The sequence below is a fragment of the Zingiber officinale genome, chromosome 3A (genome assembly GCF_018446385.1).
Source record: "Zingiber officinale cultivar Zhangliang chromosome 3A, Zo_v1.1, whole genome shotgun sequence".
Taxonomy (NCBI): domain Eukaryota; kingdom Viridiplantae; phylum Streptophyta; class Magnoliopsida; order Zingiberales; family Zingiberaceae; genus Zingiber; species Zingiber officinale.
Window position 1 is genome coordinate 59944925 of NC_055990.1, and position 14742 is coordinate 59959666.

A 14742-nucleotide genomic window follows, 5' to 3' on the forward strand; every position below is an offset into this window, starting at 1 on the left:
AGCTATGTATTTCACTAAGCTTCCGTTGGTACTGCTCATTGAGGTTGAGAGGATCTGTAGTATCCTGCTCAATGTTGCTTGTGCTTCTGGGTTGGGTTGATTCTCCACCTCCTTGAGTGCTGGCACCACCAAGGCTAGTTGGCCTAGCTCCTATTCCGGTCATTCTGCCAAAATTAACACAGATATTAATCAAGATAAAGTATCTGCTACCTGATTATTTTTCCTGTCAATATGTTCAAACTGAACTGATGGGCCGGCTCTAGTGAAATAATCAGTAAAAGAAATCCACCGTATTCTAGAGGACTTGTGATTAGCGGTTTTGTCAAGAAACTTGATAATGGCCTGACAATCGATTCTAATGAGTAGTTCCGATTCTAATGAGTAGTTCCGATTTATCAAGGAAATAGATTTTTAGAGTTTCCATTGTATTCATCATCGCATAAATTTCAGCATCAATTGTTGATTTTGGAGGATTAAACTTTCCACGAGAATAAGCGCATATTTTTTCAGAGGAAACTGGGTCAAATTTCCTTTTCTTCCACTTGCACACGCCTCCCCATCCATCCATACACCCATCAACTCCTAGAATTATATAGCAATCTGGAGGGGGTATTTCTAGGTCTGGGAGCTGCTTCACCTTCTCTTTGACTTGATGAATTAAATCCCAATCTTGCTGATTTAGTCCCTTTTCTCCGTTAGGAGATGTTTTTGCATAAAGGGGTCCTAGGAGTTTTCCCAAGTTTGGGATGTAATTTCTTGCATAATTTAATAATCCCAGCCATGATCGCATACCTTTGGTAGTCTTGAGATCATTATCTTTGAAGTCTGCGATCTTGGATATAACATGAGGCTGTAGTTTGATTCTGCAATTTCCTATAATGGCTCCAAGAAATTCAATCTCTGGTACAGCAATTTTCATTTTAGTTGGGCTCAGAACTAGCCCATTTGCTTGACAGATTTGGAACATTCTTTGAAGGTGTTGTTCATGGCTCTTTTCATCTGGTGAAAATACCAATATATCATCGATGTATACAGCTATGAAGTTTTCTATTCCCTTAAAGCATAAGTCCATTTTTCTTTGGAATACCGTGGGTGCATTTTTTAACCCAAATGGTATTACCAGTCATTCATATAATCCGTCGAGAACCCAGAAGGTCGTCCACTCAATAGAGTCAGGATGCATTGCAACCTGATGAAACCCACTCTTTAAATCGAATTTTGAAAAAATGCAGCTATTACTAACCTTCTTAAGGATAGTGTTGATGTCAGGCAGGCTATATTGATCTTTGTGAGTTATAAGACAATCAAAGACTTACAAAGGTAAACATCATGATTCACATGCTCGACTTTTCCCAAGTTTGGGTCCTAGGAGATGTTCTTGTTGATGGCGAACGGGTTTATCCATTCAGTGTTTGATTCAGGATTACTCAAGACACTCCTAGGACCCCTTTATGCAAAAACATCTCCTAACGGAGAAAAGAGACTAAATCATCAAGATTGGGATTTAATTCATCAAGTCAAAGAGAAGGTGAAGCAGCTCCCAGACCTAGAAATACCCCCTCCAGATTGCTATATAATTCTAGAAGTTGATGGGTGTATGAATGGATGGGGAGGCGTGTGCAAGTGAAAGAAAAGGAAATTTGACTCAGTTTCCTCTGAAAAAATATGCGCCTATTCTAGTGGAAAGTTTAATCCTCCAAAATCAACAATTGATGCTGAAATTTATGCGGTGATGAATACAATGGAAGCTCTAAAAATCTATTTCCTTGATAAATCAGAACTACTCATTAGAACCGATTGTCAGGCCATTATCAGTTTTTTCGGCAAAACCGCTAATCACAAGCCCTCTAGAGTACGGTGGATTTCTTTTACTGATTATATCACTAGAGCCGGCCCATCAGTTTAGTTTGAACATATTGACGAGAAGAATAATCAGATAGCAGATTCTTTATCTCGATTAATATCTGTGTTAATTTTGGCAGAATGGCCGGAACAGGAGCTAAGTCAACTAGCCTTGGTGGTACCAGCACTCAAGGAGGTGGAGAATCAACCCAACCCAGAAGCACAAGCAACGTTGAGCAGGATGCTGCAGATCCTCTCAACCTCTCTGAGCAGTACCAACGGAAGCTTAGTGAAATACATAGCTCCTACCCAATCTCATTGGACAAATACAATCAATTCTCAAAAGAGTTACACATGCTTGAGTAAAGAGCCGCAATCCAAACCGTCAACGCACTACAACAGCTTCGAATCATACACTCATTAAAGAAACAAGAGTGCAATAAAAGAAGAGGAAAGGACAACTGGTGGAATGACTGGTATCCTGCTGTCAAACAAAACGACGAACAATTATCACAGGCAGCATATCTCCTTCAAGATTGTGTATCCAGGATGAAGAATTTTAAAGTCTAAAGCAGCAAGCATGATGGACCCATGAAACGACTACTCAACTTTAATAAAGAAGATTCTGGCAACTTTGTATAAAGCAGAATTGAGTGTAGCATAAGTGTGCTGTAAAGTAGCATAGGTGTGCTGTAAAACAAGATTCCTTCTTATCTTCTTATCACCAAACGAGTCGATGGGCACCAAAGAGCACCCGACGTTTGCTATAAGAAAGAAGGTGATCCCCTCTTGCAAGGCATCAAGCATCTACTTGAGCTTTACTTGAGGGTTTCTAAGTTTTAACTTTTTTGTACTCTTTCCTTCTAGTGAATCAAGTGCTTTTCATTTTTCACCTTCATTTTTCCGCTTCCGTTTTTCCGCGTCTGCTGGTAGAGGCTGCTTCCACGGTTCCCCATCAATTCTCATGAATGTGTGGTCTGCTGCACCCTTGTGGAACTCAAATTGGATTCTATGTGCCTGTAGAAAGAAACTATATTCAGCTTATCTTTCATCTGCTTGGTTAGGAATTACTAACCAGGAATCAGTTTATGTTTTAAAATAGACTTAGTATGATGTTAATAGATTCAAGGCTTGTGCTTTGTTAAGAAACTAATCTCTCGGAACACTAAATTTTAAAGATCAGCCAACATATTGTCATGGCTTCATAAGATGTATGTTCACCTGTGCAAGGCGGGTTCCATGCCCATTTGGAGCTAGTAAAACAAGCCCATGCCAGGCATCACGAAAACCCACCACCTCAAGAAGGCCATCATCAACATATGGCCGAGTTAGATCCCTTTAGAAAAGAACCAAACAGGTGGAATGAATTTTTACAGGGGACATTATTTCATGCATACTATTACTGTTTGTCATATAGAGCAACTCACATCTCTGGTTTTCTTCTAATTAGGAGTTCACCATGGATTAAGTCCCCCAGAAAAACTAGGCAAATTGAGACAAATAATTGACCGAATGCTGTAGATACACAAGCAGTTTATGAGTTGATAGCCTATATATGGTAATTTTATCCCAAAATGTAAGACAAAATAAAATCAATAGGTACACCTTAAAAGAATGAAATGTAATTGAGAAGTTGTACATCAAAAGTTGATGAATCTAGTTTTACAAACAAATAATGACAATTCAATCTAGAAAAATTATGAAGAAACTTATTATAATATCTCAAACTCCATTCATGTTGATCAACACTTCTAATGTCTCCAACAAGCTACAAATAAAAATCAATACACAAAAAAACCAAAACATAATTCAGGAAGTGAAACTAAATTGTTGCCTAGTAAGTCATTCCGAATTATGTAAGATGACAATCATATAAAGCTTATGAAAAAATTTGGACTTTTCTCATTTTATGCTATTGCCTAAGAGATTGAAACAATACAATAAATAATAATAATAATAAAAACTACAAAAATATGAGAGTTTGGATCAATCAACTAAAAGAATCAGAATATTATCTTTATTGGTTTGCAGTGTATTGGGCTAACACAAGTAAAATGATAACCATATGAAAGTTATTAAAGGACCTGATTTTTAGTCCAAATGAAACTGACACAAACAAAAAATAGAAACAAAAGGACAAACAAAAGTTACACTCAATCAACCATGAAAACTCTTTCATTCCACTGCAATGTTAAGCATAAAAAAAAAGAATTACTAAAACTTAATTGTCATTTATTCCTTCCTAAGTATAGCAACTAATATCCAACAGTCTGGTATGGTAGAATGTGTCTGGCAATTGGGCATTTGATTGATAGTGAAATATTAAATCTGAGAACTAGACTCATGTGAAATGTTGAATTATTTGGGTACCTATGAGGAACATTTAGATCTTCCCAGTGACCAGGACTTTTCATGATCTTCACTTTTGCAAGTTGTGCATATAGTTGGCAAAGCTTTTCTTGAAAAAAATTGTTTCAAGCACCTAAACTGTCCCTGACAAAATAGTCATTCAAGTACCACATAGTATACAACCTTCGATTGAGATATAAATGCTATAAAGAAATGACATGTATGAGCAATCAGTCAAACCCTTCTTATCCATGTATATCCTCAGTCCATCAGAAGTATTGCTGTCTGACAATGGATAGATGACATTAGCATCCATTTCCTTCCAAAGAAAGCAGTGGGGCCACATTTATCCTCGCTTTAAGAGGGAAGCTTTTGGGGAGAATTTATTTTGATGGAGAATCCTATAGAAAATTTTAGTTTATGAGAATCCTGATAGGCAAAGTTTTCTGTCCAGAAGTCACCATACATTGAAAGAGTAGAGAATATATTTAAACTATTCCAATGCCGTAAAGACAGGTTCATGTTCTCAGAGGAGCAGAATTAACATAACCTTGTTGTGCATAGTTTGTCACATCCACAAGTCCTCTGAAAGGTGAGAACAAGTCAACCACATTTTGATTTCTTTAAGATATTGACTCTTATTTGTTGATTCCTCTATTGTGATTAACAATAATCAGGTGATTTGATATTTAATCAGCACTAGTAATTGTAACTTGACAGGCATGACCATAAGCATTCAAATAAGATGATCTTTAGTTCTTATCATGTGAGGATGTACTATGGCGTGATATGGGTAATTTTGGAGAAACAGTTAATGGTTGTTGGTTGATTATCCTCACACAATGGTTTAGGCAATAGGGTTATCAATAGAGGTGCACTCCTCTTCTCTTAGTTTCAGTGTTTATCATAGTAGTTTTGGTAGTAGGGCCCCGTTCACCTATTTCCAATATTATATCACAAACTTTGGGCAGTAAGGTTTCCCTTTACTTGGTTACCTAGGAATTGAGATAGAGATGAGAGAGGGGTAGATCAACCAAAGAGGAATCAAGATAGAGATGAGAGAGCAAGAGGTGGTTGACCTCACCCTTAGGGAAATAGCTCTTTGAGAAAACCTATGGATACCATGTAGAAATTAGGGAAAGTAGATACTTGTATTGTATATCTTTTTCTCAAAGGACACTTGTATCTATTTATAGATTCAACATAAACATCATAATAAAAACAAATAATTCTATATAAAACATAGGCATTAGACTATGTTATATTTTTATCTAATATAGTCAATTAACTTTTTATCAGATTAATGGATATGAATGGTATTAAAATAATTTGTAAAACTTTAGTTGCTTGACTAATTTTCTGAACTTGTTCTTGCAAAATATATTATACATAACCTCTTTAAAGGAGCTTTCATTTAATAAACCAAGTAATTATTTTCTTCTCAATTTAGTAAATAGAATCATAATAGATGGCACATTGCTTATAATTCTTTTCCTTGTTTACATGACGAGTCCATAAAATTAACTTGCTAATGAACTCTACACTGCTGAGCTGCAACCTAGAATATCAAACTTTTCTGTTATTAAACTGAACTTAAAATTACATCTGGAGGAATCAAATATTCTTGAAATTACCTTGAAGAAGGATGAACTAGAGAAGCAAAGAACCACCCTTGTGTGCACCCAAGTTTAGCATACGTAGTCTGTACAAAGACATTCAGCAGTTTAAGAACATAATATGATACAGAAAATCTTTTCTTTGGATAAAAGTATTTGTCAAAACCAAGAAAATCTCTTTATTAGGAATAGTTTTCTTATTTTTATTCCCTAAATTCTCATGCAAATTCTTCAGGTACCTGTTTTTTGGCCCAAATGACTATCTGAATATGAAAGTAGATCTCAACAAGTTGGTGTTGAGTATAGAAGTTTTAAGAAAGTACATAATCTCGGGCTAAAAAATATATACCATGATTGTACACATTATAGTGCTAGCAAAAATAAGTATAGGTAACATCAATGTCACAATTTTTATGATCAATAATGGGTGTCTACAAAGAGTTGAAGATAGTATTATGAGGTTATAACAGAAAATGGGAAAAGCAGTACCTGATTAACTATCTGGTTCTTGAATTTTTCAGGGTGTAGCTTTCGCTCAGAATGAAATGCATATGATACTTGGGCATCCATTCCTGAGTACACGCTTGATACATCACATATATGGTCCATGTTACATTCATCTTTAATTAAGATGAAAAAACAACTATTTTTTCTCTTTGAAAGTAAATGGAGAAGATGGATATTTCAACAAAGCACAAATATATATAATATCATGAACATAATATTACAGTACATCGACAGTTCCGGAACCTGCAGTCATGCTTCTAGGATTGCCTAAAATGTAATCTACTCCTAGAAAAGGAAGATAAAGAAAAGAATGTACAATAAAAGAATAAATTATGAACATTAAAGAGGCTAATAATAAAAGTAAGTCTGTAGTAGACTCCCTAGTAATTTTTGTTTAAACTAGTAGAACATTGTTCAAACCTGAATTCTGAAGCATAGATAGAAATAAAAACCGAATAACCAAATACAGAGACAATAAGCCATAAAGGTCATAAAAGAAGAAAGTGAATAATGGACACATCGTAATCAAAACAAAAAAAGAAGGTATAACATGGCATTCATGTCAAGCTCACAAATTGAGCCACAATCTAGATAAATTTTACCTTCATAGTACAGACATACTAACCAATTTGATGACTGCTTAGTCTTTATTAATTCAATTAATAATTAGTTGCATTTTTAAAAAATATAAATTTTCTTACCCATGCTGAAGTAATTCCAGAAACCACCACGAAAAGTGTGATAGCCTTCCTGAAGGATAAGGTATTGAGAGAATCATCATAAAACAGTTAAACATTTGAAGAATCAATAGTATTATAAACATAAATAATACTAACTTATCTGCTAAGACTATTTGAAAAAGTTCCATATTGCTTTGTGATGTTACTTTGGCAATGTAATAATTCTAATCCACATACAATCACTAGGATAAGAGACAATCCATTAATTTTTCTTACCACATTAAGTGAATCTGAGCTTGATACACGCTGAAATGCATGGAGGGAATGTGGTAATTCGAGCAGAGCAATTTGATCACATGTACTTTCCTTGGGAGCTTTCATCCTCATAACAATATGCCAGCTTAAATAAACCATAGAAGCAGTAATTCAAAAATGCTTGCTCTTAAAAGTCAAATATGTAAACATCTATAGACAAAATCAAACAAATAACATCATTGAATTATGTGGAAAATAGCTTTCTAAACCATGAGTTTGCTGTCCAAAATATACAATATGTTACACATACATATAAGAACATGAATTGCACCTAATATTTATTGTCAATGACTGCTCCTGATCACCACCACTTTCAATAAATTAACTAATATTCAGACTTAGCACTAAAAGCACCCTATGCCAATTTTAGAACTTACTAGTGTTTCTATGACACAATCATCATTATAATAAGAATCCATGGATGCATCACCCAAGAAGACTTTTTCAAATTCCATTAGCAAAGAGAAGGAACATGCTTTATTTACTTATTCATTAGCTCATGCTCTTTTTACACTAAAGGGTGGATATAAAATAGAAAGGGATCAAGGATGGAAATAAATTAGCAATGGAAAGGTAAAGGATTAATGTTGGAGAAGGAAAGATTAGCAGTGGGAAAGTCAATAGGAAAGGAAAGCAGAAAAGAGGAAGAGAAACTCACTAGGACATGAGCTTCCGACTTGGCTAGCCGATGTGTCTATTGCAAATTCATAGCCAAGTTTGACAATCGTAAATCCGCTGTGAGTTCTTGGCTAAGTCAAGCTACCACGAGCTTACGGTGGCCTCACAGAGAGCTCACTGCCAGGCTTGGCCTTCGCGAGGCTACCACAAGCTCGTGGCCAACTCTGGCATCCACAAGGCGGCAACTAGCGACTTGGTTTGACTAGCACAAACCATGACCTTGCCTAAATGCTGTGAAGTTTGGTTGTTGGTTCACTGAAGGCAAGTTGGCTGCCCGTTGGGGGCTACTGGGACTAGGTACACAAAAATGAAGTTGGGACATAAGTTGGGTCCTTGGAATTGGCCAGAGGAATGAAAAATAAGAAAAAAAATGGATTCACTGATGGATTTGGAATCCATCCTTTAGAGGGTAAGTGTCTCAACTCTCGTGCAATTTATCCTTTTCTTCATCTATCCTTAGGAGTAAATAGGGCATAAAAGTCGAGGCTAAGCAGACAGCCATGTAAACAATATTTAAACATAAATTGAGAAAGAGAACTACATGTTTAAGTTAGACAAGATTTGAGACTAAATGCATACAACATTAAAGGAAAAAAAATTTGTCTAGTTATACCCTATAATATGATAAATAGGTGCATTAAATGAGAAAGAGCAAGAACAAAGAAAACTTGGTTAGCAATGATAAAATAGAATAAAATTTATTTAATTATAGATAATGATATAATAGAAGATAAAGCTCAATACCTTTAGAAGATTCATATATCCGACTCTCATAGTGGAATAAGACTTGATTTTTATTGTTGTTATTATACAGATGTAGTATTTGTGTTATAGTATTTTTTTAGGGTCCAGTTGTAACTTACAAAAATAAATAGAATAATTTACAAAAATGTCAATTAAAACCGTAATCTCTTCTTCTTATCCTTTTTTTTTCATTTCTTTCCATCTTCTTCACCAACAAAGCCATTGTCCCATTTGAAAAGTCCTCTTTTTCTCTCGTGTGCAATCTCGGCACTCCACATTGTCATTGTTGTCACTAGGGGTGCAAATGAATCGAATCGAGTCGAATTATATGAAAATATTGATATTTGAATTCAAGCTCGAAAAATAAATGAGATATTCGAATGCGATTTGAAGCTATAAAATACAACTAATTTTGGCACGAGCTCTATTCAAAATAAAATTTGAGCTTGAGTTTGGTTTGAATTGTTTGAACCTTGATTCAAGCATAATCGAATTATAGTTCGAAATGACATAAATTTGAGTTTGGTTCGAACCTTAATTTGAGCATATTTAAATTAAAATTGCATAAAAATAATTCAAGTTCGATTCAAGTTCGGCTATCGGGTGGCACGTGCACAATCTAACAAAATATTATGGGTTCAAATTTAGCTCGAAAAAATTATTGAGCATGTTCAAGTTCAGCTTGAATTTGACAATTTCGAATACGAATCAAATATTTTTTGAGCTAGCTCGAAAAGATATATGTTCAATTTGTTTGCACCTTAGTTGCCACCTACATCAAGTCCTCTTCCTCTTGCACGATTTCACCCAATATCAACTCCTACACTCGCCAATCAAATGCGTAACTGTTGATTGCAATATGGTCGCTTATCACCAATTGTATCATGGACTACATCATTCTCAGGATTCATGTCCTCTCCCCCTCTCTTAGTCTCAACTTCGAATGTATATGATGTCGTTATTGTTTCCTAAATCGGCAATCACTGCTACTAGAAGTAGCAATCATCGTTTTTTACTAAAGTCACAACAATAGTCACAACCCTAAATCAACTCCTTTCACTTTTAGGGTGAACAACAATAATCCCTTTGTGTAGTTGTATAGCATTAACAACCCGTGTGACAAAAATCAAACTTGATTGCATGTTGGCCTTCATGGATAATGTGATATATAAGTTTCAAGAATTGGGAGCATTGTTTGGTTTACCTCTCTAGAGGCATAGTCATAAGATAAGGTAAGCTCCTTCATTGTATCTTGATTTGCTACTGTAAAGTCATAGTGGGAAAGGTGTAGTCAAAAGATTAACCTTTTCTTCATTTGATATTGTAAAGTCACGGTCAATGATATTTTGATTTATATCTCGTAGATTTTAGTGGTGATTATGTATAAAGATGCATTGTGTTGTCATGCTAGCGCCACTTAAAAAGATTCTTCAATTGAGGTGGGTCATTATACTTACCTATCTTGTATGAGATAAAATTTATGAAAGTAGATGATATAATTATAAATGTTGAATAAAGATAAATACTTCTATAATAGTCTCCACTCGTTTTTTTGCAAAATAAAAAAGGTAGAGACAATTATAGAAATAATTCTCTTTATTTAACATTTATAATTAATTCCGCCCATGACGATCTAATTATGGCCCATGACGATCTAATTATGACTGATCTCAAGCCCGGATAAAGAAAGAGGATTGCGTTAGGTTGTCAGCCAACGCTAAAACTATGGTAAATATTCAATGAATAGATCCATTAAACTATTATGCTAATGCTAGGTTGTGCCCCGGAAGGAACGCGTTGCAGGGTCTGACTGTAATGTCTCGGCAAGGACTGCTACATCTCCAGAACTCGAGTGTAGTACTAAATATGTAAGAGTTCACGTTGTAGGGTCCGACTGTAACGTATCGACAAGGACCACTACATCTCCATGAGAACTTGGGTGTAGTGTTAAATAGGCAAGAGTTCTCATACCATAGGTTGGATAAAAACAAATATGATAGGAAAACTAATAATCTAAGATTTAGAATATGGAACATAGGAACCCTCACAGGTAAATCAATGAATGTAGTAAATAAGATGAATAGGAGAAGAATTAGTATTTTGTGTGTACAAAAGACAAAATGAGTAGGCGAGAAAGCAAAACTGATAGAGAACTCAGGTTTTAAGTTATGGTACACAAGAAAGAGTAAAGCAAGAAATGAAGTGGGTATTGTTGTAAATAGTTCGTTAAAGGATGAGATTATAGGAGTAGTTAGAAAAGGGGATAAAATTATAACCCTTAAGATAATAGTAGCGAAAGAAACTATGAACATAATTAGCGTATATGCACCACAAGTAGGGATTAGATGAAGTTATCAAATCAAGGTTTTGGGACGACCTGGATGAAATATTACAAAACATTCCACCAAATGAAATGATTTTAATATGAGATGATCTAAATGTCAGTGTGAAAAATGAGAAATATGAGAGGGTACATGAGTTTATGGGTTTGGAACAAGAAATGAGGAAGGGAAAACTATATTAGATTTTACGATAGCATATGACTTTATATTAGCTAATATGTTTTTTAAGAAAAGAGAAGAACACTTAGTTACGTTCAAAAATGGGAATAATACATCACAAATTAATTTCCTTATGGTTAGGAAAAAGGATAAAAAGATTTGTAAAGATTGCAAGATCATCCTTGGAGAAAGGTTAACTACCTAACATAGGTTAGTAGTGTTGGATATACGTCTCAAGAATAATATAAATATAAAGAAAATATATACGACTACTAGAATTAAGTGGTGGAAGTTAAAGGATGGGAAACAAAATATATTCAAGGAGAAGATAGAAGTATAAACATTAGGTGAAATCAGTGTTGTTAGAGGCGCGAGGCGCACCGAGGCACAAAGGGGCTACTAGAGCCCGAGGCACGAGGCACGCCCAAGGCACGCACCTCTTGAACATAAGGTAGATGACTACTAAACTATTAACACACTCATATAATATGCCAAATATGATAACTATTAATATTCCACACACATCAATATCAAATATGAGAAGCAAAGCAACACCATAATAAAATTAATAAAAGTTTCAAACTTTCAAGTTTCAACTTTCTAATTTAAACTAACAAAGTTCATCAAAACAAGCGTAATAAGTCAAATTAATCATCAAGCTCAAGATCATCCTCATTGTATTCTTCTTCTTCTTTATCTTCATCTTCTTCAAATTCAATTTCTTCTACTTCTTCTTCTTCTTCTTCTTCTTCTTCTTCTTCTTCTTCTTCTTATCTGTAAGTCTTAGAGATGAGAGTCTCATAGAGGAAGATGTATTTCCCTTCTCAACTCGTTTAGGCCTAGCATGTGAACTGGAAGTCATGGATGTAATATTTTTTCCTCTAGTATAATATTCAGGCTCTTCAACTCCACTAGCCCTAGCAACGGCATCCCATGTTAAGTCATTACCTTCAAAAACCAACTCATCTTCTTCATTATCACTTTCTCCATCCATTCTACCCATCAGCCATTCATTACTATCATCAATATCTGCCAGAGAAATGGGGTCAATCTTATCACGTACATCATACCGAAGTTTTAAGGCACGATTATATTTCACAAATACTAAATCTTTTAAGCGCTGCTGAGCCAGCCTATTCCTTTTTTTGCTGTGAATCTACAAAATGTTAAAAATCATAATAAGTATAATAAAATAGCAAAGAATATTTTCTACTTATAAAAGTAACATACTAATAGTATTAAACATTTATATTTATTACATACCTGCTCAAATACACTTCAATTGCGCTCACAACTAGAAGCACTACAAGTGAGGCTAAGCAATTTAATAGCAAACTTTTGCAATTATGGGGTATTTGCTCCATAACATTCCCACCATTCTGCTGGAGATAATGCTCTTCTGTGTCTAATTGCCACATTTCTCCCAAATAGCCCTTCTGCCTTTCGATATATAGAGAGTTGGGTAGTGATTTTATCTTGCTCAGCAGCGCTTGGAACCAATCTCTCCATAGTTTCAAACAAACCATTCACCACTTCTCCACATATATTTGAATTTGTGTATGAATAAAAATATTCTGGATTCAAATAATGTCCTGCAGCATGCAAAGGCCGATGAAGTTGACATTCCCATCTCATATCAATGATCTCAAACACTTCTTTATATTTCTCTTCTTTCTCCTTAAAGGCCTTCATAATTGTTTCTTTTGCCCTATCCATAGCTTCATAAATATAGCTCATTGCAGGTTTTCTTTCCCCATCAACCAGTCTCAGAACACGAACTAAAGGGGTATATATCTTTAAAATATGCACAACACTGCTCCAAAATCTAAGTGTCATGATGATTTTAGCTACCTTTTTCCCCGCCGCTTCTTTTGCCCATTTACTCTCTGTCGAATCCTTTGAAATGAACATTTTTCTTAAATTTTGCTTCTGTAGATGCATCCTTTCAAGAGTGAGAAAAGCAGTAGCAAATCTTGTGACACCTGCCCGACAAAACTCTTTTTGTCTTGTGAATTGCCTCAACATATTTACCATGCCTGGGCGAACATAAATGTAAGCATTCACACTCATTGCCTTCTTCAATGTTGCTTTAAAATCAAGCAATTTCCCAATATCTTCTAAGATCAAGTCGACACAGTGAGCAGCACAAGGAGTCCAATACAAGTGTGACATTTTTGCTTTTAATAATTTTCCTATAAAAGAAGTTAGAAAACTAGATAAGTTTAACATGTATAAGAAAACGCATATTGATAAGAAATAATTAAATAGATTCTTACCAGCAAGCACATTGTTACTTGCACTATTCGTAACAACTTGAACAATATTTGCTTCTCCTACACGCTCCACAAATCGATCAAGCAACTGAAATATTTTCTCTCCAGTCTTTGCATAATCAGAAGCATCAACTGATTCGATGAAAACTGAACCTTTAGGAGAATTCACTAAAAAATTAATCAATGTCCTGTGTCTTTTGTCTGTCCACCCATCTGCCATCAAACTACAACCATACTTGGCTCATTCTGTTTCACATGACTTAATGTAATCATTTGTCACACTATCAATAGTTTTTTTTAGAAAAGGAATCCGCACCTCATGATAACTAGGTCCTTTTAGACCTATACCATATTGGCCGACCAAGTCCAACATCTTTTTGAAGCTTGAATAGTTAACGGCATTAAAAGGAATCGCTGCATCATACATCCACTCAGTTATGACCATACAAGCTTTTTCCCTCAATTCTTTCTTGTATGCCTCATTTATTGTAGTTTGTCTCTCTTTACCCTTTCTACTTTTAATATTTTTTTGCACATTGGGAGCAAAATACGTATCCATTGGACCTATTTGTCTAGGCCTTTTTTTTGCATATTCACTGATCTAGAACTTGTACTTGTAGGCGGCGGCACAACATTAGTTCCAATATCATCCATATCAATATCATCACCAAGAGGGTCTACATCCTCAAAGTCCAATGTCGCAAGTTTAGAAATATTACTTTTCTCCGTCTTTTTCTCCATGAAAATTTTAATTTCTTCACGTACATGAGGTGGATATTTTTTGCAAGTCGTAGTATTTCGAAACCCTCCAACAAGATGTTGTTTTGCACGATAGATACCCCCTTTGGTAACTTTTTGATAAAAGTTACAAATCAAATCATTTTTGTTATTCGGATTTACTTTTTGAAAATAATTCCATCCAGGATCTTTTGATATATATGTTGGAGTATCACTACTACCTTCCATGATAATCGAACAAGAAAATAGCCTGAAAAATCAAAAATAAAATAAAATCAACGCTGTCAGGAATAGAAAAGCACTATACCGGTAAAAAGAGAACAAAAAGACAAATGAAAAATAGGACAACAACCCGAACAAGACCAAAAATACAGCAAAAATGGACAGCACAACAAGAACACTGTACCTGTAATAGAAAAACTAGAAAAAAAGCAAACAGAATAAAAAAAATGAAAAAAATAGAAAAAAAAACAAATTAATAACTAGATAGCATCTGCAG

General features: G+C 34.9%; 1 pseudogene; it reads right to left on the reverse strand.

The window, feature by feature from the left end:
• The window catches only part of LOC122050435, a 47357-nt pseudogene that overhangs the window by 5381 nt on the left and 27234 nt on the right, over positions 1 to 14742 (reverse strand).